Source organism: Macaca thibetana, chromosome 3 (genome assembly GCF_024542745.1).
Source record: "Macaca thibetana thibetana isolate TM-01 chromosome 3, ASM2454274v1, whole genome shotgun sequence".
Classification (NCBI taxonomy): domain Eukaryota; kingdom Metazoa; phylum Chordata; class Mammalia; order Primates; family Cercopithecidae; genus Macaca; species Macaca thibetana.
This window is the reverse complement of record NC_065580.1, coordinates 106,112,421-106,138,053: the sequence shown is the minus strand read 5'-3', so window position 1 is coordinate 106,138,053 and position 25,633 is coordinate 106,112,421. Positions and strand designations below refer to the sequence as shown.

Genomic DNA, 25,633 nt, shown 5'->3' with positions numbered 1-25,633 from the left:
CTTGTAGGGCTGTTGAAGGATGAAATGAGTCGATACACATGAAGAGCTTTGCACAGTGTCTGACACATGGGAAGCACTGTATAAGGGTTAGCTGGAATTGCTGACCTCAGATCTGTGGATCTGGGGTTTGAGAATTGGTGATGTTCTGCAAAAGTGTGACATACATAATTGTACTGAGTTTTGAAAAACATATTTGAATAACTAATTTTAAATTAATTAAGTGGGAAGATATTTTCATTCTAAAGTCAACCCAGTTGGATGAGAATAAACATACCAATCTAGGTTAGGGCCAATATCTCATGCCTTCCTCCTTTCCTCCACTTCTCCTTGATCCCCTCTTCCCTATATATAACCTCTAACCAACAATAAGCAAGTTGTAATGGGTCTCTGGGGAAAGAGAAGACAGAACAGGAAATGTCTGCATAGATAGAGGAAGCCTGTAAAACACAGATGATGGTTGTAATTTTAGGAGTTCAAATATAAATGGCATCAAGTTGAACTCTAATTTTAAAATAGTAGAGGCTGAAATGCTTAAATGTTAGTCTTTAAATGATTATTTTTTCCTTTTATTGTATTTGATTTGTACATATTTGGATCTTTAAATCTTTGGATAACTATCAAAAAAGTCAATTTAGGATGGAAGAATTATTTTTTTGTGAAGGGTCAGGGAGCCATGAACAAAAAAACAACTGCTTTAGATAATTATTAAAATATACTTCAAGTTCCAAAGTATCACCTTAAAGGGGGAAGAGGAAGAAAAGCTCGACAAGCAGGAAGAAAGAGGGAGAAACGTAAAGAAAGAGAAAGAAAAAGAAAGGGAGAAAAGAAATAGAAAAAGAAGAGAAAAGAGGAAATAGAAGCAAGGGAATAAAAAGAACGTTGTAATAAAATTTGGTTCTATAGGTTTTGAGAGGTTTTTGTCAAGGTCATTTGTAAGGTTCCTCCAGGGGAAAGGAACAACAATTTTCTGCACCTTTTAAAAATGTAGATGAACTAATTGGTCAGTGTTTATATGGCTTCCACTGTCCACACCCTTGGAAGAACAATTTTTGGCCTGCCTGTGTGACAGATATCTTGGCCCTCCAGGTTTGGAGATGTAGCACTCGGTCGAATTTTAGCAGTAAGATTTAGACTGGTGAATGACTGTCCCACTTTCTCCTTCCTCAAATACATGGATGGGGAAGACCTTCCCTGTGCTGGGGGATTCCATCTGGCCCACCCGTTGCTTGCCTGGGATTGAGACTCTGCAAGCTGCTGTCTCTACAGGGCTTGGGTCCTGATAGAAGCCAACTGAGAGACAGTGGCATTTAGGACTATACATGTGGGCATATGAAGGACACAGAGAATGACTGAGAGAGATATCTTTAACTCCCTTCCTGTCTTCTTTAGGCTCCCATCCGGCAAGAATATACCCTTCCAGGTTTTTATAGTTTGGGAGTAGAGAATGAAATTTTTTAATTAGTTCAATCCGTATTTATTGAGCATATACTATGTTACAGGCAATGTGGATACAGATAGGCATTGCAGAAAATATCAAAGTTTCTGCCTCCTTGAGTCTGCAGTCAGGAAGGCAATAAATATCCCTTATTTGGGCAGTTTTGTACTCCTCCAACATGTGACCAAATATGGGCACATCTTCCAAAACACAGACTGACCCCTGTCCCCTTTGTGTAAATAAAGAGAGAAATCTGTGATGACCAGGAAATAAATAATCTGAAAGGCAACTGTTCATGTTCTTATTTGTAAGAAGACTTTTAAGGGGTTGGGTGTGGTGGCACATGCCTGTGATGCCAGCCCTTTGGGAGGCTGAGGCAGGAGGATTGGGAGCCCAGGTGTTCAAAACCAGCCTGGGCAACACAGTGAGACCCTGTCTCTACCGATCAGGAAAAAACAAACAAACAAACTTAAAATATCGTATTTAAAAAATAACCCTTAAACATTATTTCGCTTTAACTCAACCCTCATGCAGTCAAAGCAAAACAAAACAGAAAATTTGCTAACCTTTAAACCCAGGACAGGATCTTTTACAAGGACAGCCCTTGCAACCTCCTGGGAGAAAGTTCATTCTCTGGGTTTCGGCTATAGCAGCCTCTCTCCCTTGTTTCTTACTTAGTTCTAAGTTCCCGCACCAGTGTGGCATGCTGGACCCATTGACCTCGTGGTGTGGAATCAGAAGCAAGTTCTAAAAGTGTGTTCCTTCTGGTCGTTCTGGTTGCTGTGGAGCCTTTCCATCTTCATCACCTTCTGAGCTGGCCTGAAGCTTCACCATGGCTCCTTGGGGAGGAGTTGCCTATTAATCACCCCATCTCTGCTCTTACTCACCAGCAGAGCACTGATTATGTTCAGGCATAACAACCCCCACCCCCATTCTCCTCCATCTAAGAATAATGGCAATCTCTCCCTCCTGGCCAAGTGATCCACTTAAAGAGGTGTTTGTGACTTGTTCTACAATTAAGTAAGTGGGTCAAGAGACTGGCAGAAAGGCCTGCAGGTGTTTCCTTCCCCTTAAAATGAGACTTATGAAAAGAGATACGTTTTGTGTCTGCATACTTTTTGCATTTGCATTTTGCATGGCATGATAGCAGCCACCTTGCAGCTACCTTTGAGCCAGCTGGAGGACGAAACTGATAGGCTGAGGATGGCAGGGTAGAAAGTGGGAAAGAATTTGGGCCTTTGATTATGAATCAAGCTGCTGAATTAACTGACTCTAGGACTACCCTACTCAAGATGTCTCATTATATAATACTCTGTATTTTCCTTTGCTTATATCAGTTGAGTCAGTATCTTCCATTATGCATAACTGGAGGCCTCCTGATTCACCTGCCTATGTCCACTAATATGGGCACCAAAGAGTCTCAGATGATGGTCATGGGTAGGTTTCTGTTTGGCTATTCTGCAATTTCAGGAAGAAAATGACAGGATAAGAAATTCATGCTGTTACTTGTTAATTAATTGTTAATTAAATTTTTATTTTGAGATAACTGTAGATTCACATGCAGTTGTAAGAAATAAGACAGAGATATCCTGTGTGTGCTTCAAGCATTTTCCCCCAGTGGTAACATCTTGCAAAGCTATAGTACAGTATCACAATGTTGATTTCTACCCCTCTACCTCACTTCAGAGCATATCCATGTATATACATTTTATATTTTAGGCTTCACAAGTTCCTAGTTTAAAAACAAACAAACAAAAAGAGCGGAACTGGTAACCTATAGTAAATACATCTTTGATATTCAAGTTATGTTACTTGGATTGAGCTTTGTACCTTTCCAAGGCACTTTCTAGTCCACTATCTCTCTTAAGGCTTAAGACAGCTCTGATTAAGTGAACAAACAGATGAACAAATGAAACAAACATCTATACAATCAGAAGTTAAGGGAGGTTCAAAATAGGCACTGCCACAGAGTAACTGTTAGAGAAGGAGTTCCATGGTACAAACTCTGCACTCTCCATCTGGGAATGGTGGCAGAGTCCTTGAAGTGTTTTCCCTCTCCAGCCGGTCCCCACCAGAACTGATAATTAAATTCTTCTTGTCAAAGGACAGGATTGGTTCTGGAACAGGTGATTTCAGCATTGTGGTGAGTAGTATTGTGGAAGATGGCAAGCACTGTATAAGATGGATCCTTTTATGATCACCACCTGTCACGCAAAAAGGTTTGTTATTTTGTGATGATTTCCATGAAATCTCATGGACTCTATTGGGGGAAAATGACAAAGCAAGAATTAACAAATAAAGATAAGAGATGGGCCAAAGTTATCTGTTGGACACACCATGGGTGGACATTCCTTGTCCCCTTGCTGCTCTCCTTCTTATAGGGCAAGAGTGAGAACAACCTAGTGAGTGGGAGGATAATCAGACTTCTTGAGTAACATCGGTGTGGGGTTAGACACTGGCTCTCTGAGTTGCCTGGGAAAGTCAACTGTTCAGCACCTGAAGGCACTGGGATCCGTGGAAGGGAGAAACTGGTCTCATGAGCAGTTTGGGCGAACCCCTCCTGTGGGGACAAGGTTGGGGGCCTCAGGTGCCAACGGGCTTATTATGCAGGCAATGCAGGTGAGCCACCTAGGTCAGTTGTTGCCAATCCTAGGTCAGTTGTTGCCAATCCTGATTGTGGCAGTGTACGTTTTATTCATCTTCAGATCCCCAGCTCTTAGCACACAGCCTGGCATACGATAGGTACATGAGCAATGTCTGATAATGTAATGATTGAATGTGCTTTTGTGCCAATTAAAAATAAGTAATTTTGGTTTTGCTCATGGAAGGACAGGAGGGCTAATAATAGACATTGGTGCCTATGTTTCTTGAATCCCTGAAAGACAGTACGCACATTCTGCCCCTACTTTGGTAAAACCTCTCTGAAGAGTCCACAGCTCTATGAAGAGGCTTCCTGGTTCAAGCAATATTTTTATTGAATGTTTACTATTTCCTCGCACCACTGGCCAATAAAGTCAGTGTCTGGGATTTGTTATACTGGCACTGAGACACTCTGTAAAGGAAGGCTCTGCTGGTGGTGACAGCAACTGTGGAATTTCCCACAACCACTCTAACAATCTTTTTGAATCTTCAGTACTTTTATTGAATTAGATATATAGTACAAGCCACTGTTTGTAAATTTTTCATAAAAACAATTTGGAAAATGACACCCCTTAAACAATTTAATTAATTAATTAATTTATTTATTTATCTTTGAGATGCAGTTTTGCTTCTGTTGCCCAGGCTGGAGTGCAATGGTGTGATCTTGGCTCACTGCAACCTCTGCCTCCCGGGTTCAAGTGATTCTCCTGCCTCAGCCTCCCAAGTAGCCGGGATTACAGGCATGCACCATCATGCCCGGCTAATTTTTTTTTCTTTTTTTGTATTTAGTAAACACAGGGTTTCACCATGTTGGCCAAGCTGGTCTCGAACTCCTGACCTCAGGTGATCCACCCTCCTCGGCCTCCCAGAGTGCTGGGATTACAGACATGAGCCACTGCGCCCAGCCAACAATTTTCTTTAGAGCAGTGTTTCTTATCACTGCTGAAAAGTCCTTTTAAGACTATTTCCTCCACAGAATCCTGTTCTGAAAGATTTTGTTTATAAATACATATTACATATTTTTGTTAAATAATAATCTTCCCAAGAGGAAATCAAGGAGTCAAGAAATTTTTTTTTAACTAAAAGTATCCTTGAGGTTGTATTTTAAGTAAACAAACAATTATCTTTAAGTTTCCTAAAACTTAAAGTTTCAGTTTCAGTAAAAACTGAAAATAACTAGAAGAATTCTCATCCTCTTTCTACCCTTGCTTCCCTCCCCACCCTCGCCCCCAGACACTGGTTATTACTTTCCTCAGCTGTTGGGATTCTGGGTATTCTAAGTTTGAAACTAGAGTTCCAGAAACACCAGGCAGATAGGGTAAAATTAACAAAGGCCTGTGGATTCTCCTAGGTTTTTTGCTATCCATTTACCCTCCTTACTGTTAATGGGTCTTTTACTGTGGCAGTTATCCCTGCCTCAAAGTCTCCCAAACTAGGGAAGATTCACCCCAGCTTTTTGCTAAGATAACATCAAAAGAGGCCATAAGCAAGCTGGCATAGCCAACACCTCTCACCTTAAGGAACTGTCTCCTGAGATGTAGAATAAGTCACTTGTCCTCTTTAAATCTCTTCACCATGGTTTTGCTTGATTCCCCCATCCTGAAGTTGCTGCTTTAAGATGGGGGGAAATGTTCTCGAGCAAAAGTATAACAAAACAGCAAGTAACAGCAATTTTTTTTTTTTAACAGAAAAAGGATTATTTTTATTACTTTCATAAATTGCCACAGCACTGTTTGGGAAAGATTAGAATCAATAGGAGTTTGGAAATCTGACCTTGGCTGGTGGAAGAATAGAAAGAATCTGGTTCTTCTTAATTTCCCATTCAGGTTCTCAGTGTTCCAGGAAGCAGTTTGCTCAAGTTTTTTTTCTCCATTTAGCTCTCCTGAATGCCCGGCTTCAGTGCCTGGGCATTGCTGCCAAGGATCCCGCTGGTGCATTCAGTTGCCATTCAAGGAAACAGTCCTCCACACTGCCTCGCACTTGGAAGTTTGTCTTACAGCATAAAACAGGTGGAAGGACATTCTGCCTTTAGAGTTCCGCTGGCATGTCTTACCACTTCTGCTGTCCAATGCCAAGAATGACAAAAATCTTTTGTGTATGTTTGGGGGTGGGAAAGACCAGATATAACTGGGAACAGCAGTTAACTTGTTGTTCAGACAAGATTCCCAGGGCAGCTGTTATAACTCAGGCAGCAATAACTCTAACACTTGGCTCTGCTGCTAGGATGGATTGATGGAAACTTTGGACAAATCATCAACAAAAATTATGTTCTCATGAGACGATTGAATATACTATGGATCAATTTAAAGATAATCAAATATTCACTAGACTTACAACAAGGAAATACAATAAGCATATTAATCAACCGGGGTTGTGTTTACACTTTCATTTCTAAACATCTGCTTTCAGTGAAGTAATTAGTATCTGTTGGCAAAAATTTGAATTGACACAGGACTTGCAATCTGTAGCTACAATTGAGACAGGATTACCTTTTTATGTGCTGACACTCACAATCTTCTTTAAACTAACAATTTAGTCAACTTCATGATGGAATTCTAAGTTCTAATTTGTGAACTTGCCAACTGTTTGTCCTTTGCCAAAGACCTTTACCCCGTGCTTAATTTTTAGTCTTGACACGTATGTGTACACACACATAAACAATCTTTTTGTATTTTTTATACAAAGAAAAAGATTATGTTACTATTCAAATGGTAGTTATTTACACTAAATTAAGTTTACACTTCAGTAGAAGATAAAAATGTGACTAATTGAAATAAATAATTCCTGGAAAGAGAATTCTCAACATAAAGTTACATGAATCTCAACACTGTCTGTTAAATTGCAAGACTTTCGAAATCTTATTAATGTGCATCGATTTAAAAAAGTAGTTCCAGCTGGGCGTGGTGGCTCACGCCTATAATTCCAACACTTTGGGATGCCGAGGCAGGCGGATCACCTGAGGTCAGGAGATCAAGACCATCTTGGCCAACATGATAAAACCCCATCTCTACTAAAAATACAAAAATTAGCAGGACGTGGCAGCACGTACCTGTAATCCCAGCTACTCGGGAGGCTGAGGCAGAAGAATTGCTTGAACCCAGGAGGTGGAGGCTGCAGTGAGCCGAGATCTCACCACTGTACTCCAGCCTGGGCGACAGAGTGAGACTCCATCAAAAAAAAAAAAAAAAAAAAAAAAAAAAAAAGTTCCTTGGTTGTGCCTTCTTCCTTTCCATTTTGTTAAACATAACCAGACCAAAATTACAATTGCCCCCATTGTAGAATGAGTTGAATGTGGGCATTATTGATACAGTTAATGATTCTGTGTCACCAGCAAAGCATAGGATTAAAATTGACCTTGGCTTAAGTTGACTTAAACATTTTAATTTGGCCATTAAATTGATGCTGGAAAGTCGGGACACACCACATGGTTAACAGCCATCTGGCCTGCCTGTCTCCTATCCTGACAACTACCTTGGCTTACCTACTGGTCTCATCTTTTCTCTCTCATCATTGCCTCCACCAGGATTCCTAAGTCAAAGCCCAGCATGGCCCTGTGCTGTTGTACTGGCCAATCTGGTCTATGCTCTACAGCTGCCAGTCTTCTTTGTCACTCCTGGTGCCTCAACAGGCCCAGCAGCCTCTGCCAATTCTGCAGTTCACTTCCTAACTGACGCCTCAGCAACTCTTGTGGTGTCTTCTGCCATCACATTTCACTTCCATTAAGGCCCTAAATCTCTGACACATCTGCTTTCTGCCTCTCTTGACAGTTCTCAGCTCAGCTGCTGGCACTTCCATATACCCACATAAAGCCAAACCACAAGGTAAACTCATGGCCCTACCACACTGACTTTGGTTATTTCTCTGACCCCTTGGACATGGCACTGATACTTGATCTTGCTGGGACTCTTCCTTAGAGAATTTTCCCCCTTGCTACCTTGAGGTAGGGAGCACCCACCTCATTTCTGCTCTCGGAACGGACAGTGATGGGGCTGCCTCCTGCCTCCTGTTGCCTTCTCTTACCACCTCTGAGTCAGGCCAGCCCAGCAGGTTCCCTGGTTCAGATTCACTAGAATGCTTTTATTACCACCTGCTTATCTGTCCTCCACAATCGCAGCACTTTTTTTTTTTTTTTTTGACAGGTTGACAATGTTTCCTTTGCTGGGTTTTAGGTGAAAAATGCCCACAGATCAGAGTAGATGTGATTAATGTAAGTGGGGAAAATAAAACTTACTGTGGAGCAAGAGGTATGGGAAAGATCAGATGAGAGAATCTAAATGGAGATATTAGTAGGAGTAAGTAAGAATGAATAGAAGTGAAATGAAAGACTTCGGGGGGATGGGAATACGTAAGAATGAGATTGTGAATATTAAGAGATTATCCTTGATCGTGAAATCCAACCTACTCAGAACCTTGACATTTGACTGGTTACATGCCTTACACACTTAACATACTTTAACAACCCATTTTATTTAATAGATAAATGTCCTAGAAAAATTAATGAGAATAAAATTAAGGAAGGAAGTTTTCTAATTCCTTAAATATAATTAGTGAAGTCCATGGAGGTAAGGCTGATATGTAGATCAGAAAAGAAAAAAAAACCTATAGCTTTAACATGAATTTTAAACATAATTTTATCACATCCCAAAGACATGATACAATTGGTGTCTATGAGTGCAAACATCTTGAGTAACAGTGTGCTAAAATGTTACATGCTAGGATGGTTTTTCACAAAAGTAGATTGTTTCTTTTTGAAATAAGACAGTATACCACAACTCCCCCAGCAATAAATTAGGATTATTCCCTCCATGACAAAGAAGGGGAAATGGGTTATTCACAGGCAAATCATTATAAATAATCCATTATTCATATAAATTTATGTTTTTAGAAAGGGAATATTGGTTAAAAAAAGATACTAAATGACTGGGCAATCACCAAAATTTATTTTATAGCTCTAGCACATGTGTTGTCTATATCCCTGATCACACTTTTAAATTGGCTTCAATGTAAATGATGGCTTAAAAAGAATTTTAGGCCGTCTCTTTTGAAATTGTGGACCAGGGTTGGTAATAGTGGGAGGATGAGGGAGGTGGGTTGGGTGTGGCATCCTTTGTGCTACTATAAAGCTCTCAATGTTATAAGGGACATTATATTTTTTATTACACTTAACTACTTTCCAGACCACTAATTATTTGTATCTGTGATCAGGAATTTAAAAAACCTCTACAATTCAATTGTTGTTGTTGTTTTTCTGACGAAGATTGAGGAGGTTCCCATTCCAGCAGGAGTAGCTTAAAAAAATAAAAGCTAAAAAAATTAAAAGATTGAGGAGGATTCTGCAGCTTGCAGCTTTAGTAAAGGGCCCTATCCTTATAACAGAAGGATCCAGGAATAATTTTTAAAACTGCCAAATAATCTGCAGGTGATTCTAACACAGTATGCCTACATCAGTAGTCCTTATCGTTCACCTACATAGAGAAGTTTCTACAATGTGCTCCTGAATCTCCATGGCACAGATCATGGAAGTGGATCCTATTTCACCCCAAAAGCAATATCATAATCAGGGGAGGGGCCTATCAGCAAGGACTCAGAAGTAAATAAATTATAGATGTGAACAAAGTGTGCAATGTAGGCAAAATTACATGGCTATATAAGCTAAATAGTTAAATATACTCTATGTCCTGAGAAATGGGTACTCATACACGATGTACTTTTTTCACCAACATATCATAGTGAAAATTTGTTTCATACAGAAAATGAAAGCATGTGAGCTAGAATAAATTTTTGGTCTTTATAGTTTTTATTGTATGAGGTCACAGATCGTTGAAAATTAGCATCAAGGACATCTGGTCCAACCGATTTATTTTATTTTATTTTATTTATTGAGACAGATTCTCACTCTGTTGCCAGGCTGGAGTGCAGTGGCGTGATCCTGGCTCACTGCAACTTCCGCTTCCTACGTTCGAGCGATTCTCCTGTCTCAGCCTCCTGAGTAGCTGGGATTACAGGCGCATGCCACCACGCCCGGCTAATTTTTGTAGTTTTGGTTGAGGTGGGGTTTCACCATGTTGGCCAGGCTGGTCTTGATCTCCTGACCTTAGGTGATCCACCTCCCGCTCGGACTCCCAAAGTGCTGGGATTAAAGACGTTAGCCACTGAGCCCGGCCAACTGATTAATGTTATAGATGAGAAAATTGAGAGCCCAAAGAAGTTAAATAAACTGTGACAGCAGAGTCAGGACTAGACTACAGGACCACTAAATCCTAGCAACAAACCTCTCTCTCTCTCACCCTTATCTCAGCCTAACTGCTTAGTAATGCATTTACTGGACTTCATAACATATGGAAGAACTTTTGGGTCATTACTTGAATAGCTTAGATTATTTCTATTTTGCTTTTTTTTTTAACTTATATTTTAGGTTCAGGGATACATGTGCAAGTTTGTTGTCTAGGTAGACTGTGTGTCACGGGGGGTTTTTGTACAAATAATTTTGTCACTTGGGTAATAAACATAGTACCTGATCAGTATTCTTTTGTGATTCTCTCCCTCCTCCCCACTTCCCCGTCAAGTAGGCCCCAGTGTCTGTTGTTCCCTTCCTAGTATCCATGTGTTCTTATTGTTTAGCTCCCACTTATAAGTGGGAACACTGTGTATTTGGCGTTTTGTTCTGTGTTAGTTTACTTAAGATAATGGCCTCCAGCTCCATCCATATCCTTGCAAAAGATATGATCTCATTCTTTTTTATGGCTGCATAGGATTCCATAGTGTATATGTACCACATTTTATTTATCGAGTCTACCGTTGATGGGCATTTAGGTTGATTCCGTGTCTTTGCTATTGTGAATAGTGTTGCGATGAACATAAACATACATATGTCTTTATTTTTCAAAACTATATAATAAATTCTGAAAATATGCCTTTTTTCGTAATCTGTTTCTTCATGCTAAACAGATGAGATTAAAATCATAGCTGCATTTCAAGAAATTGTCTGCAATCCTTCATTTTCTCCAGTAGATGTAAATTTTTATGTGGCCAGACTGTCCAGTGAACAAGCAAAAGTAGGGAAAACTGAGCTTCGGGTCTAAATTAAAGCGAATGAAAACTGATGGTAAATGTAGCATTACTAGATTTTAAAAAATAAATGTAGCATTTAATCTTAAAAACAAAATGTTAGGTAAAAATAGCAAATTGCAGAAGGCTATGTAGGGTTTTGTGTGGATCTGTGTTCACTTGGTAGAAGATAGCTGAGATCCACTCTTTTCCTGATCACCTAGGGGATTCCTTAATCCTTTCCCCTTCTGCAGAGAACTCTGCGAATTAAGTACGTGATATGAAATTAATGTCAAATCTCGGATCCATAATCTTATATTACTTATTCCTTCTCATTTATTTGACTATTTAAAACAGTGTATTCTTTAACTCATGACTATATGTTTTCCTGATAAGGTGAACTTGATATTTAAATTCTACTTTCCAACTTGAAGTTCTGTCACCTACACCAAGTTCTGTGTTTAGTTACTCTATTTGTAGTTTGTAGAATCAAAAATATGTCCTCTCTAATTTCGCTGCTGTTTGAATTCAAAGTTTTTTCTTCTGATTCCACCATTCATTAGTTTCCTTAAGCAGATAAGTAAATCAGTTATATAGCTAATTTATTATATCACAGTGAATACTAGCTGAAGTATGCAATTGTATTTGTGTTTAGGGAGCATCTTAAACTTTGAACAATTTATATTAAATTTCTAGAATTCCTCTCTTCTGATGGAATGATTTGGGGCTAAGGTAGGATTTTTTAAAAACAATGACTTTCATTCAAAAGAGTTATCTACTCAACCAAGCAAACGAAAAGGGGCAGCAAAGAAAAGATAAAAGTGAGAATGGTAGATGGCAGAAGAAACTGAGAACACAGAAGAAAGCAGTAGGTTTGGAGTGGAAAAATTAAACTAAAAGAAGTCAAGATGAAGAAAAAAATATACCCTAAATGAACAAATTGCAAATTTAATGGCATCTAGAAATATAAACTAAGGTTAAGTTTCTAAATTATAGTCAGTCCCAAGGTTTAGATCTGCAATCCCAGGAAGGGTTAGCTTTTTTTTTTTTTTTTTTTTTTTTTTGAGACAAGCTTTGTCGCTCAGGCTGGTGTGCAGTGGCATGATCACTGCAACTTCAACCTCTTGGGCTCAAGCAATTCTCCCACCTCAGCCTCTTGAATAGCTGGGACTATAGGTGTGCACCACCGCACCTGGCTCATTTTTGTATTTTTAGTAGAGATGGGGTTTCACATGTTGCCCAGGCTGGTCTGGAACTCCTGAGCTCAAGTTATCTGCACACCTCAGCCTCCCAAAATGTTGGGATTACAGGCATGAGTCACCCTGCCTGGTGGAGAGTTAACTTTAAAGATTACCTACCCAGAGGCCAGTTCTACTACTCTGTAGCTGATTCCTGTCTTTTTCTTCTATTCGCTAGCCCTTTTGGGACACAGTGACATTTCTCAGAGGTAGAAAGCTACCAGCAATGTAGTTTCCTACTTTTCCAAAAGGAAAACATACCATATTCCTGTCTAGTGGTAAATTTTCTTGGTTTAGTGAAGTTATTTCATTACAGAACTCTGAAAATGGTAGCTATGAAAATAGCCAAGATGTCACAAATGAAGAATTTTTGTTTCCTTTAATTTTTAAAGGAAAAATTGGAATAGGAAATGATAGGATGTTAAGAAAAATAATAAATGTTTCCCTTCCTCTCCTTGGCAAATCAAATGCTCAGTTATCAAAGAACGCAAGAAAATATTGCCTACACGAGCAGAAATGTTTCTAAATAAAATGTCTGGCATGTAAATGCTGCATCAGTTCCTAATTAAGAATTCTGTAAATAAAGCTTTGCTCTTCATCTCCTGTTTTCGTTGGAAACTTCCATCAGAGATAGTGACTGGTGTGAAGCAGTGGAGACACCCAGTGGCTACTGTGGTTAATCACAGCAATGGTACATTTCACGCTGCGTTTCCTCCGTTTCCTGTTTTAGATGTATCTATTTCCTTTTGAAAATATGGCGCTAAGTACCTCTAAATAGAAATTTAATAATGTAATAGTAATTGTGAAATTAATGACTTGAATATTACTCACAAATTAGGCCTTAATCTAAAGGATGGAAGGATTTGTCAATAAGCAACATTTAAAAATACAATAAAAGAAAAATATTCAATCTTGCCTAACTTATTTTTAAAAATCATAATTTTTCAAAACATAAAGGTAGATCCCTTTTATTGAAGAACAAATTTTGATTTAGGAAAGGATTTTATATAGAAATTAACACTTGAAACTTGAAATTTAAACTTGAAAATGTTTCCCTGACTTCACCCAAGACTTGCTACTGAATGAAGGAATAAATGAACTTAAAATTTCTTTTAAATAGCTTTTTTCTTATCAAAATAGCAAAATGAGTTCACTTAGAAAAAGTAGAAAATATAAACAAAAGGAAATAAAATGCCCACTACAATTCACTCCATACTTTGGTTTATATAGTTCTAGAAATTCTTCTTAATGCACGGAAAATATATATATATATATATATGTATTTTTTTTTTTTTTGAGATGGAGTTTTGCTCTTGTTGCCCAGGCTGGAGTGCAATGGTGTGATCATGGCTCACCGCAACCTCCACCTCCTGGCTTCAAGTGATTCTCCTGCCTCGGCCTCCTGAGTAGCTGGGATTACAGGCATGCACCACCACGCCCGGCTAATTTTGTATTTTTAGTAGAGACAGGGTTTCTCCATGTTGGTCAGGCTGGTCTTGAACTCCCGACCTCAGGTGATCCACCCACCTCGGCCTTCCAAAGCGGTGGGATTACAGGCGTAAGCCACAGTGCATGGCCGATTGTATAATTTTTTAAGTAAAAGATCTTACTGAACAGAGTTTGTGCAATTTGTTTTTCCCCTTTGTGCTATGAACAGCCTGTATCTCAGCATATATTTATCTATATGTCATTTAAAAAAAGATGCATAGTATTCTATCATCTGGATATGCTATGGTTTATTTAACCAAACCCTTGCTGTTGTATTTGCTATTATAATCAATGCTTTGAAATAGCCACTTACACTCTTTTTAAATGTAGGAAGAATTATTTAAAGTGAATAACCATATGTACATTTTAAAATAATTCTTGAATTGTGAAATACAACATAACATACAGAAAAGTACATAGAACTTACATATATGCTTTTTAACAGTTATAACGCGAAAAACCATGTAGCCACCATGTCAAGAAACAGAACATTATTGGTACTCCAGAATGCATCCCATCCCTTCTTATTACAGTCCTCTTTTAGGAGTTTGATATGTCTATCAAATTATTCCCCAGAAATGTATTCATTTACATTCCTGCAAGCACTACATAGCTGACTTTATTTTATTTCTTATTTATTTATTTATTTATTTGAGATGGAGTTTTGCTCTTGTTGCCCAGGCTGGAGTGCCATGGCATGATCTCAGCTCACTGCAACCTCCGCCTCCTGGGTTCAAGTGATTCTCCTTCCTCAGCCTCTCAAGTAGCTGGGATTACATGCATGTGCCACCACAACTGGCTAATTTTGTATTTTTAGTAGAGATGGGGTTTCTCCATGTTGGTTAGGCTGGACTCAAACTCCCAATCTCAGGTGATCCGCTGGCCTTGGCCTCCCAAAGTGCTGGGATTACAAGTGTGAGCCACTGCACCCGGCCCATAGCTGATTTTTAAAAGCCTATAAAACAGTCATCTAAAAATGGTTTTTGTTTTTGTTCATGATAAGTAAAAATGAGATTATGTATAAAAAATGGAGATTTCTAAAGGAAATATGAAAAGACCGGAAACTAGGCTGGGTGTGGTGGCTTATGCCTGTAACCCAGCATTTTGTGGTCTGAGGTGGGTGGATGGCTTGAGCCCAGGAGTTCAAGACCAGCCTTGGCAACAGGACAAAACCCCATCTCTACAAAAAATTCAAAATATACAAAAAAATTAGCTGGGCGTGGGGGCATGTGCCTGTAGTCCCAGCTACTCAGGAGGCTGAGGTGGGAGGATCACTTGAGCCCAGAAGGATGAGGCTGCAGTAAGCTGTGATCACGACACTGCACTCCAGCCTGGGTGACAGAATGAGACTCCATCTCACAAAAGAAACAAAACAAAACAAAATGAGAAGAGTGAAAGGGAAAAAGAAACTAATATATATAAATGGTGGGAATCAAAAAGTGTCATCTCTCAGATGAATCTGAGCAAAATTGAGTCTCAAGTTAAGCTGAGACTTTTTTTCTTTCTTTAAGCTCATTTACCACCATTGATTCCCTGGCATCCTTAGAAATTTAGGTGGTTTATAAAGAGGATGCCTCAACATTTTCCCTTCCTGAAGTATGCTATGAACTGTAATTTTGGGTGAAAGTGAATAAAAGATGGTTATGTTAACCAAAGAATGACTTTCATAGACACAAGAGAAAAGCTACAAATATATAATAATTATAGGAGATTTTAGTCATATGTGCAACAACAACTAATACATTAAAATACTTAGTTTGGCGGAGAAGGAGTTAGCAGGAAAATGGCCTCTGGTACGGCCAATCATTAAATGAGAGAGGAATGTGTACAAGAGATAAGACAGGTACAATGCTGAAATTCCTATGGGTTTTCTCTGTTTTGCTGAGTAGATAACAAACAAGTTTATCAGGGATGCTGCTTTTAGCTGCATGAGATTCCTAACAGATGTGTAAAGACCGATGTCCCCCCCATCACTTCTAAACTTTGTATCCATGATGCTTCTGTGGCTTTTTCCTTAACTCTTTTTGCCAAATCTCCTCAATGTGGCTCAGACTCTCCCAGACATACTACTATTATTGCTCACAAGATAGAGGATGTGACCGCACAAAATCCTACAGAACTGCAGCTAGGATGGTGTTAAATAGAAACACTGCCAATAAAAGTCAAGGGCATCCGGGTGCGGTAGCTTATATGTCTGTAATCCCAGCACTTTGGGAGGCCAAGGCGGGTGGACTGCTTGAGGCCAGGAGTTTGAGACCAGCTGGCCAAATGGTGAAACCCCATCTCTTCTAAAATTACAAAAAAAAAAAAAAAAAAAAAAAAAAAAAGCCAGGCGTGGTGGTGCACAGCTGTGATGGGAGGCTGAGACACAAGAATTGCTTGAACCCGGGAGGCGGAGTTGAAATGAGCTGAGATCGCGCCACTGCACTCCAGCCTGAGTGACAGAGGGAGACCTTGTCTCAAAAAAAAAAAAAAAAAAAAAAAAAAAAAAAGAAAAAAAAAAAAAAAAAGAAAGAAAGAAAAAGTCAAGGGCTTTTGTATCAACAGCTCTATCGATTACTAACTGGAGAACTTAGGCAGATAACTTCCCTATAGCTCATTTCTCTCTGCAAAATAAGTATTATAATTTAGTCCGTAATATTTACTGTTACTCTGCAAAAAGGATTGTGCTAGGCAACAATGATGTTGAAATGGCTGAGGCACAATATCTAGCCTCAGGGAGCACATAGTCTAGTGAGGGAGACAGATTTAAGTCATTACAAGCCAGGTGTGGTGGCTCACCCCTGTAATCCCAGCACTTTGGGAGGCCAAGGCAGGCAGATCACCTGAGATCAGGGGTTTGAGACTAGCCTGGCCAAAATGGCAAAACCGTATCTCTAAAAAAAATACAAAAAGTAGCTGGGTGTGGTGGCACATGCCTATAGTCCCAGCTACTTGGGAGACTGAGGCAGGAGAATCGCTTGAACCCGGGAGGTGGAGGTTGCAGTGAGCTGAGATCATGCCACTGCACTCCAACCTGGGCAAGAGAGCAAGACTCAATCTCGAAAAAAAAAAAAAGTCATTAAAATATAGTAAATGCATTATTAGATTTCACACGGAAGCACAGAGACAGTGTCTAAGGACAGAATAGGACAAGTTTGAAAGTGGTGGCTCAGAGCTTATCTTAAAGGAATTCAAAGAGATCATCATAAAACACCTAGCACACTCCACATCTGTAATAGGAACTCCACTAATGTTAAGTTGTTTTATCCTAATTACACATTCTTGCAACAGAACTGAGCATTTTTACTACTGGACAATATCAAAGTTGTAAAACATAAATCCCTTCAGGGAGATAAACTCCTGCATTCTTTAAAAATGAATGTTACCAACATTATACTCAGGAAGCTGTCCCATTACTTTCTAAAGCCTGAAATTTAACAAGTTTTCTTAGTCAAAGCTAGCTTGCTTTTTCAAAGATTCAACCTACTTTACAAACCCTAGGGAGTCATGAAGGGAAATACACAAAAAAACTAAGATGGAGAAAAAATGCGAACTCAGCCAAGATTTTTCTCAAGAACTTTGACCTTTTCTCTTGACCAGTTATGTAACTATTTAAAATGTGTTATGCATGTTTTTGGAAATTTTTCAAGATAAGACAGGAAGTATAAAAGTTTGTAACTCTGGAGCGCTAAATCCTTAGAATGAATGAATGAAACGGGTTTCTAGCATGTAGTATTTGAAGTACTTGACTTAGCTGTCATTCCCCATTCCTTACCCTTGTCAGTCAAATTAACCAGTTATTCTGCTGATCCTAGATCTGGTCTCAGAACTTTAACAAAATTAATTAGGAAGGCACTACCAACTTAAAGAAGTTGCTGTAGATACTGGAAGTGACATGGGAGGAGACAGTGCAGAGTGTGATGAAAAAGAATGAGGTTGTTGTTAATAATGGCAGTGGGGACACAGACATTGATATGGGGGAGGTAGATATGTACGCCCGGTCATATGGGGTCCATCTTATTTCCTGAGGCACAGCTGGGTCTCTTTTCCCGGTGGCCAAACTAAAGGAGTCTCAGCTGGGCCTGAGGAAGGGCAGTAGATGAGGTTTTGGCCAGGTGTGGTGGCTCACGCCTGTAATCCCAGCACTTTTGGGGGCCAAGGCAGGCGGATCATGAGGTCAGGAGTTCAAGACCAGCCTGACCAACATAGTGAAACCCTGTCTTTACTAAAAATACAAAAAAAAAAAAAAAAAAAAAAATTAGCCAGGTGTGGTGGCGGGCACCTGTAATCCAAGCTACTTGGGAGGCTGAGGGAAGGAGACACTTGAACCTGGGAGGCAGAGGTTACAGTGAGCCGAGATAGCGCCACTGCACTCCAGCCTAGGCAACAGTGCAAGATTCCATCTCAAAAAAAAAAAAAAAAGTAGATGAGGTTTTTAAGGAAGGCATACTCTGGGAAAATGTGAGGAAAAGTTGGAAAAGACTGAGGAAAGGAAGAATCTTGTACACCCTTTCCTTACTTCCCTCTTCCACTTTTGGCTGAGACATAAGGTGGCTGATGTACACAAGGGCCTGGGATACCTCCTTTACTCTATTTTGTTTTATAGTCACTTGCATGTGTGTCTTATTTTCTCCTACTAGATTGCAAACTCGTTGAAGGCAAGTATATCTCGCTATCCTTCGTGTCCTCTATAATAGTGACTGAGACAAATATTAATGTAAATAATGGACATTAAAAATTTTTGCAGTCGAGTTTGAATCTGCACGCCTCTCTGCATACAATGGTCTTGAATTCAAAGAATATACTTCATCCTGTAAAACATATCCCCAGCCTTCCATAATGCTGTCTCTCAAGTGGCACAACTAGGAGGTTCATTTAAATGGCATCCCTATACCCCACCTGGTCTACAAAGGGCAACCACAGAGCTTTACAAAAATTCAGGTGCTCCCCCTTACTAATGGCCCTCTCAATACCTTAGTGAAGAGAGTGTCTTATGGGCCTTCTCATGGAATGGTGGAGGGGGAAGGGTGTGCTGGTAGCACATGATACAGTTTAACATTCCTATCTCCCTAAGTCCTTGGATTGCTTTCTCCACATGATGCCAGGAAAGCTCTGGCATCTCAGCTGTATTAAATGTAGGCTGTCTTTGAGTCCAAGTTTCAGTCAATACACCAATAAATTGTAAGAGCCACCTTCAGCTGCATGAGCTAACACATGAAATCTGGAATCTCTAGCAAGTACAAGCATAGCAAGCTGGCTCTATATTTTACCCTCCTTGGTCTAACACCCTTAGGATACACTCTCACACATATTCCCCGGATTTCTGCCAATATATATTAGCAAAGTCTTACAATTCTTTTGGAGTGTCAGCTAGTTCTTCCTGGGTCAGAGTGTGTACCTGTCCCTGTGGGGCATGCTGAGATGTAGCTGTAGTTATAGGTCTAGCGGCGATAGCGAGTGGTTATGATAGGTCTTGAGAAGGAACATCCTCTTTTAAGGACTCTGCCCCAAGTGAGGTTATCACAGAGTTTTCAGGTAAAGAAAGGTTAGTCTCCAGAGGGCAAGCTACTTTCACGAATAGGCAAAGCTTAGAGTGACTTGGAGTTTCAAGATTGTTAGCATCATCTGGGCCTAAGGAGATAGCCCCATTCCAATTTTCAGGTCTCCATTCTTTTCCAATCAGTGACTTATAATATATATATACATATGTGTATATGTGTATATTACATATACATATACACGTACATAGTGATGTGACTGTGAATTTAACTGTTACTATAATTCAGCAACCCTTAAAATGAAATTCGGTGCTTGATTTTCAACAGTATCACCCCTATGCTTGCAAGAACTAAAAGGTTCTTTGTAGTGCTGGTCGTAGTCTGTGACTTGAGCTGAGAGTTGAAAGACATTTCATTTTCTATCTACAAGTGCTTAAGGGCACTCAGAAGGATCTATCCCATATCACCGTCCTTATTATCATCTTCATTGCCCTAATTGTGAAATGCATCAACTGCTGAGGCAGTCACTTGCTTCAGTTGGCATGTCATCACAATCAACCACAGATGGTAGTCTGATCAATTGTAATGCCCCTGCATGTCATGGATTTCTAGCATCTAATTTCCCTCTGAGGAAGAGCTCAGCCAAAGGGAATGACCAAACCAATTCTTAAATTTTATCTTCATTGTCCATCTCCTGGGACCACCTCTGATACCAATGCTGTATCAACCAGGGTCCAACTAAGAGAGAGAAAAGAGAAACCACACCACGTTTTGAACATGGAAGGTTAAGTATAAAGAATTATCACTTACAGGCTGGGCGCAGTGGCTTATGCTTGTAATCCCAGCGCTTTGGGATGCTGAGGCAGGTGGATCACTTGAGGTCAGGAGTTTGAGACAGCCTGGCCAACATGGTGAAACCACGTCTCTATTAAAAAATACAAAAGTTAGCCAGGCATGGTGGCATGTGCCTATAATCCCAGCTACCCGGAGGCTGAGGCAGGAGAATCGCTGGAGCCTGGAAGGCAGAGGCTGCAGTGAGCCGAGATCATGCCACTGCACTCCAGCCTGGGGGTGACAGGACTCCGTCTCAAAAAAAAAAAAAAAAAAAAAGAATTATCACATAACAGAGAACACAGTAATAAGGAGGAGATGGCTAGTGAGAAGGAAAGCAAATTCTAAAGAACATAGGAATAGCAGATATAGGGATCAGCCACTGCCCTTAGGGATGAGAGGCTCTCATTGACAAAGTTCAGTGATTCAGGCTCATTGAATGTCAGAGAATTTGCTGAGGATGCAAAGCTGGCCAAGGAGTGTGAGGGGAAGCCATTCAATGGAGGGTGTTATACCAGTGGTACTAGTGGTACTAGTGGAACTCCACTGCAAAGCCACTTGAAGGGTGCCAAGGGAAAGCTCTTCATAGCAGTTGCCTGAAAAGTTACCTGAGAGGGTTCCTGGAGCAGTTGTTCATGGGAGGTGCTACACACTGTTGGCCACTGGTCTCTGCTGGAACTGGGTGCTACAGAGGCCACATGCACTGTAAGAACCTGCCTAAAGAAGCACACTACACTGTACAGATAATTTCTTTTTCTAGCGTCCCCTCAAATGTTCTCTACTAACAAAGCTTAATGTCATGCCTGCCAGAAAAGAATTTTTTATGACTTATCTATATTATCACAAAGCAGACAATGATGGGTATATTTGGAGCCTTGAGGGCATAATCTGGTAATTGGCTCATGTAATACATTTCCTTTAACTGGAAAAACTTCACAGTGAGGACTGAATTTCATTGGGGTTCTGAAAGGCATTACGAATGGCCTCTTTGAGAAGCTGATAAAAGCTATGGGCTCTCCTTTAGATCAATGCCATGTGTACACATGCACACAGTACTATAGACAGTACAGGGGTATACACATGTTGGCCATCTATCTCTGAACCCAGATGAAGAACCCCTGGGGTAGGCCAATGACTCTTCTCCAGGTTCATTTCAATTTAGTGATATTTTCTTAACTTTATTTGAATGTAGTAGGAAATGTTTTTCCAAACTGTTAAACTATATTTCCTTTTTAGCAATAAAAACAAACATGTGAGAAATATGGAATAATGTTAAGATAGTTCTAAATTTGGAGGAGGAAATTGGTGAAACGCCTTTAGAAAGAGAGAGGCTGAATGCCAGTGGATGGGCAAGCAGATGTGAAACAATCGCAACACTGGTATTGGGATTTGGAATTGGATAGTACTATATAGAAGGAAAGAGATATCTATTAGACCTGCCATGCTTTGATAAAGTACATTTGGTTAGTTGGCCTCCAATATGAGACTAATAGTCCTTATCTCCAAGTATTCATGCCCATATTTACTCTCCTCCCAAACTGACTCAGGGCTGGTCTATGTGACTAAAGAACACAATGCAGGTGACAGTATTCATGTAATTTCCAAGATTAAGTCATGAAAAGCATTGGTCTTTTGGCTCTCTCATTCTGGGGGAATCCAGCTGCCATGTTTTGAGGATGCTCAGGCAGTTCTACAGAGAGGCCCACATGGGGAGGAACTGAGACTTCCCACTAGTAACCAGCACCAGCATGCCAGCCTTATGAGTGAGACATCTGGAAAGTAGATCTTCCAGTCCCAATCAAGTCTTCAGATGACTGAATGCCACCTGAAATCTTGACTGCAATGCCATGAGAGCCTCAAACCAGAACTCCCAGTTAAGCTGCTCCCAAATTTCTGACCCACAGTTTTGGAGGCAATTTGTTTTACAGCAATAGACAACTAACACATACACTTAGGTAAAAATTCTCAAAGGGTGAACAATGTAAATGATTTTCCCTCTTTCCCCTACTACTTCTCTGGTCACCTAAAAGAGCCTCAGTGAGATGGTATTTAGCTACAATATTCTCCAATTTTTATCCTAAATAAGTCATTAGACTGAATCATCAGAGAAACAAGAGGTTTCTTCCTTAGCCAAATGTTCACTGTAAATACTGACTAGACATAGAGTTCCTGAAAAGCAGGAAACTCAACTGCTAAACCAGATTAGGTAGATTTCTATTAACAAACTAATAGAAATATAGATGTGTCTTTATGAAGACTATTACAGAGAAATCACAGTATGTATGAACTACTGTGCTTACTGTGTTCATAATTTATGGGGGAATTTACAAACTAGTATGTTCAAAGGTGAGTCACTATTCTGAGAGATCTGGAAACTAAAGAATTGTTGAAGGATCTAAGGCTATTTAGTCTGCAGAAGATATAAAGAGCATTTTATGGTTGTCTATTTGAAGGGCTGGTATGTGGAATAAGAGTAAACACATTTTGGATTGATCATTGTAGGCCCAATGACAAATTATAGGAATGCAAATTTCAATTCAGTTATAATTACCATGGCTGTTTAAAACCTGTCATGTTGCAGTAAAAACTATGGTGATCCATCTCTCTAGAAAGAGCTAAGTCAATTGGCTAATCACCCTTCAGAGATGTGGCAAGACTGATTCATTCTGGAGGTACCTAGAAGACTGATCTAGGTAACCTCTAAGATGTTCCTGAAAGCCTTTTCCTCCTGAATATGTCTTGTTACCCATGATTATCTTTAAGTAATAAAGTTCAGTGTAGTGGAAAGTGTGTGCATTACAGTGGAGACAGAACTCTATTTGGAACTTACTGTGTGATTTTGGGCAGGATACTTACCCTTTCTGAGCTTCAGTGTCCTCACTATCTCTCAAGACTGTTCTAAGAATTCATTAGATGACATATAATTCAAAACACCCATTTGGCATTTAATGAATGGTTTTGTTTCATTTCCTACAAGATGGCTTGTGATCAAACATCTGGGACCATTTATGATTTTTAAAGTGGAGTGTTGAAATGAGCTAATTTTCTTAGGCTTCCAGTGTAGGTTTTCATTTTTTAAAAACAATAAACTTGATTAAGATTTGATTAGATGCTTTGTGACACAGTCTTTTTAAAATATGACAAGTATGGTGAAAGTAGAAATGAATGGAATCAGAAGCCAGATGGCCAACATCATCTCTGAAACTTGAAACTGCAAGGTCATCACTTGAAGTCTTTCCTTCCAAGAGAGCTATCAAACAAACTCAAACTATGCTACTCAACATCATAAAAGTATTTTAGTTTCCTGGAAGGCACTCCAAATTTCAGTAAGAAAAGCTCAGTGACAAGCACTTTCTTTGAATTTTTAAAGGAACCTGTAATCCCACTGAATGAATCAATGTGTGTGTGTTTTTTTTTCCCCCCAAGACGGAGGTGTCACTCTGTCACTCAAGCTGGAGTACAGTGGTGTGATCTTGGCTCACTGCCACATCTGCCTCTTGGGTTCAAGCGATTCTCCTGCCTCAGCCTCCTGAATAGCTGGGACTACAGGTGCGTGCCACCATGCCCAGCTAACTTTTGTATTTTTAGTAGTGATGGGGTTTCATCATGTTGGCCAGGCTGGTCTCGAACTCCTGACCTCAGGTGATCTGCTCACCTCAGCCTCCCAAAGTGCTAGGATTACAGGTGTGAGCCACCATGCCCAGCCACAATATGTGTTTTCTAGCTGTTATCTTTTACACCTCAAAGAAGTGGAAGTAAACAAACATCCCATTAATTCACAGAAATCCATTATTATTATTTACAAATAACTTTCTTCAAATTTATATTTTGTTAACAAAGAGAGCTACCCAACAGTCAGAAATCACTGAATTGCTAAGCTTACTTACGTGTGCTGAATAGTTAATATGGCTAAAGCAGAGAAGTACTATACTTATTTTTTAATTTTTAATTTCCATAGTTTTTTGGGGAACAGGTGGTATTTAGTTACATAAGTTCTTCAGTGATTTGTAAGATTTTGGTGCACCCATCACCTGAGCAGTATACACTGAACCCAATTTGTAGTCTTTTATCCCTTACACCCTTCTCACCCTTTCCCTGCAAGTCCCCAAAGTCCATTGTATCATTCTTATGCCTTTGCATCCTCATAGCTTAGGGACGTATGAGAACATATGATGTTTAGTTTTCCATTCCTCAGTTGAAGTAGAAGTATTCTATTTATTATTAATGATCATGACTGTTTTATTATCTATTACCATATTATATTACCATGGTACTCTTGAGAGTTCTCATTACGGGCTTTTTTTTTTTTTTTTTTTTTTTTTTTTTTTTTTTGAGGCTGAGTCTTGCTTTGTCGACCAGGCTGGAGTGCAGTGGCACAATCTCAGCTCACTGCAACCTCTGCCTCCCGGGTTCAAGCAATTCTCCTGCCTCAGTCTCCCTAGTGGCTGGGATTACAGGAATGCACCACCACACCTAGCTCAGTTTTTGTATTTTTAGTAGAGACGGGGTTTCACCATGTTGGCCAGGCTGGTCTCAAATTTCTGACCTCAGGTGATCCACTTGCCTCAGCCTCCCAAAGGGTTGGGATTACAGGTGTGAGCCATCGCACCTGGCTGGGGCTATCTTTAGTAACAGATGGTAACTGAGCTGGCAATTATTCTTTGACATTTCCAGTTCTTATCTGCTAAAATGGACGGTGATTTAAATCAGCAGCTCCATGGACGGCCTCTCCCTAACTGCTGCTATCTTGTATCTCCTCATTGGTAATTATTTTTCCTAGCCCAAACTCCACATTAAACACTATCAATATTCTGGGAACCACCCTTTCATACACTGCTCTGGACACATACCTGTTTATACATATTTTAACAACAGTGGGATATTTACATACTGTTATCATGGCCAAGCTCAACAGCATCAAAAGCATTTTTAGGAACTTAATTCAAGTGGCTATAAAGTTAAAAAAAAGTCATTTTTTCTGATACTATAACATCTTTGTACCCATATATTTCAATTTCTTCAATGTTCATTACAATTTTATTTTTACTTTTTATTCTTTTTTGAGACAGAGTCTCACTCTATGACCCAGGCTGGATGCAGTCTCAGCTCACTGCAACCTCTGCCTTCTGGGTTCAAGCAATCCTCCCACCTCAGCCTTCAGAGTAGCTGGGAACACAGGTGTGCACCACCACACCCGGCTGATTTTTGAATTTTTTGTAGAGATGGGGTTTCTCCATGTTGCTCAGGCTGGTCTTGAAGTCCTGAGCTCAAGCAATCTACCTGCCTTGGCCTCCCGAAGTTCTGGGATTAGAGGCAAGCCATTGCGCCCAGCCTTTATTACAATTTTAAATGTTTTTCTCTGTGTTAGCAAACCGCTGATGGACTCTGTTTTAGAGTGTTAAAGAGTATTTGAATCACTGTGAAATGCACATTCTGTCTTAATATTTATTAGGGTAGCTTCATTAATAATGTAC

At 39.8% G+C, this 25,633-nt stretch overlaps 1 protein-coding gene and 1 long non-coding RNA gene across 2 annotated transcripts in view; one reads left to right on the top strand and one right to left on the bottom strand.

The window, feature by feature from the left end:
- The window catches only part of HERPUD2 (HERPUD family member 2), a 95,013-nt gene that overhangs the window by 6,390 nt on the left and 62,990 nt on the right, over positions 1-25,633 (top strand). The gene's annotated exons all lie outside the window — the stretch shown is intronic.
- LOC126951423 (uncharacterized) lies at positions 2,866-7,219 on the bottom strand. Its single transcript, XR_007724463.1, has 3 exons — positions 7,125-7,219; positions 5,849-6,133; positions 2,866-3,639 (listed from the first exon to the last, which is right to left on the bottom strand). It is a non-coding gene; the product is annotated as an uncharacterized LOC126951423 (long non-coding RNA).